Source organism: Bubalus kerabau, chromosome 3, assembly GCF_029407905.1.
Source record: "Bubalus kerabau isolate K-KA32 ecotype Philippines breed swamp buffalo chromosome 3, PCC_UOA_SB_1v2, whole genome shotgun sequence".
NCBI classification, from domain to species: domain Eukaryota; kingdom Metazoa; phylum Chordata; class Mammalia; order Artiodactyla; family Bovidae; genus Bubalus; species Bubalus kerabau.
Genome location: NC_073626.1, coordinates 102120717 through 102123064, shown reverse-complemented (window position 1 = coordinate 102123064; position 2348 = coordinate 102120717). Strand labels below are relative to the sequence as shown.

At 38.0% G+C, this 2348-nt stretch overlaps 1 pseudogene; it reads left to right on the top strand.

Moving 5' to 3' along the window:
• Positions 1–447: 447 nt before the first annotated feature.
• Positions 448–1497, top strand: LOC129647287 (NADH dehydrogenase (ubiquinone) complex I, assembly factor 6-like; annotated as a pseudogene).
• The last annotated feature ends 851 nt before the right edge of the window (positions 1498–2348 follow it).

The window sequence follows — 2348 nt, the reverse complement described above, 5'->3', positions numbered from 1 at the left end:
TTTACGTCTTACTCAAATGTCACCTTCTCAGAAGTAAAAACTTATTGAATAAATAATCAAGTAAATGGATTTCAAATCAATAACTTTTATAACTATCAAGCACTTTTACTTTATAATTATTCTAACTACTATTGTTCTTTCTTAAAGCCTATGACCTGGTCTTAGTGTCCCATCCATATATTCTCAAACTATACAGAATTAGATTCCTTTACAATGTCTTGTTCATTAAAACCGTGATTACTTCATGACCTTAGATGTTTTGGAATAATGTTTTGGAACATACAGTAATGTCCAATGTTTTCTGAAGCAGCATGTGGTAACTTGCCTCAGTCGTTAATTAGCTTTAATATGTGACATAAGTGAAATAGTCTTTTCTTTATAATCAGGGAGACAAGCTTGTATCTCCTTATTTTTTCCCAAAGTTGTAAACTACTGTCAGAAATACAGATGGTGGTGGGTGTTCTGGTGGTCTCTATGCTAGGCTTGACGTGGGGACCACTACAGCTTGGCATCCCTAACCTGTCCTGCCGCTGGCCGCCCCCTGGGCCTGTGGGCACATGTCTGGCAGCTCTCCAGGCGGAGTGTGGCCATGGCCAGTAGACCTGACACCTCAGACACTGGCCTCTACTGCTTGGAACCACTGCGGAAACAAGATTATGAAGGCTGTTTATGCTCCCTGTTTCCCTCTGCTGAATCCAGAAGCTCTGCTTTTGCACTGAGAGCCTTCAATGTGTAATTGGCTCAGGCTAGTTAAGGACTCTGTCTCTGAGAAAACAACTGGACTGATGCAAATGCAGTTTTGGGGGGAAAAAACCTGTGAATGATTTATACCGTGACAGTCCACCACATCAGCGTGTGGCCACTGAACTATGGAAGGCTGTCAGAAAACATAATCTGACTAAAAGATGGCCTGTGAAAATCACTGATGAAAGAGAAAAGAATTTGGATGACAAAGTATATCATAACATCCAGGAACTAGGAAATTATGCTAAAAACACTCAGAGCTCTCTTCTTTATCTAACACTAGAAATATTGGGTATAAGGGATCTTCATGCAGATCATGCCACAAATCACACTGGAAAAACGCAAGGCATTGTCACTTGCTTGAGAGCAACACCCTGTCATGGTAGCAGAAGAAAGCTGTTCCTTCCCATGGGTATTTGTATGCCGTGTGGTGTTTCACAAGAGGATTTTCTACAAAAGAGCCAAAATGAAAATGTGAGAGATGTGGTGTGTGATACTGCCAGCCAGGCACACTTGCACCTAAAGAATGCTAGGTCCTTCCACGAAAGTGTTCCTGTGAGAGCATTTCCTGCTTTTGCGCAGACGGCTGCTCTGGAGGACTATTTAAAGAAAATCCGACAAGTGGATTTTGATCTATTCCACCCATCTTTACAGCAGAAGAATATTTTACTTCCATTATCTTTGTATATTCAGTCGTGGAGAAAAAGATATTTTAAAAAAGCAAAAAAAGAGATAAGGATGGCAATTAGTTAATGAATAATGTAAGAGAGTGGTTAGAATAACATAGAAAGTTAGTTTCAAAATGAACAAACCTATCAAAGAAAAAGCCATTTCTCCAATATGGTCAGGATGGTAGCAGGTATATTATCACTACAGGAAGCAAGTTTGACTGTCAAGTTGGTGAAGAATAATTACAATTGTCAGGCAGAAAAATGATGAGATTGTGGGAAATTGAGCATTCCAAAATTCTCACAGAAGTGTTGACTTCATGTTATAGTCTGCAAACTCATTTTAATGCTATAAGATCCAATTTACTTTTCCAGAAGTCAGCTGTTGCCAGTTTTTGTCCTGCCAATTGTGAAATGTTCCAGTGTGATTTTTGTGTTTGTTTGTTTTATTTGTTTGAGAATTCATTATCACATTGTCAGATTTCTAGGTCATTGCTTAGAAAGGCAATTTTAGTAGTGTTTTAAATCACCCATGTGATAAACCTTTTCTTTGGAACAACCTCTGTCTCAATCATCCAAAATAATTTCATAATCTCCTTTGGATAGAAAGTTTATAGATTTGAGGCCACACAATTCTTTCCTTGGCTAAAATAATAAATTTTCCCAAGCTAAAAAGAACTTTCCCAAACCATGTTGAAAAAAAAAATTTGTGACACTCTACAAAATGTCAATTTCAACAGCTCAAATTTATTTTCAGAAATTTCAAGTAGATCAAACACTTCTACAAGTTAGGCACTGTGGGTCTGCTTCTTGTTTTGCTAGATACCTGGTTTGTAGTATTTATAATAGCACGTACTTCCTTTGAAGTTAGTATTCTTGAAGTCTCCAGAGGCTTGGATAAGTTCCTCAGAGACAGACCTGGTATAATTTGTATAA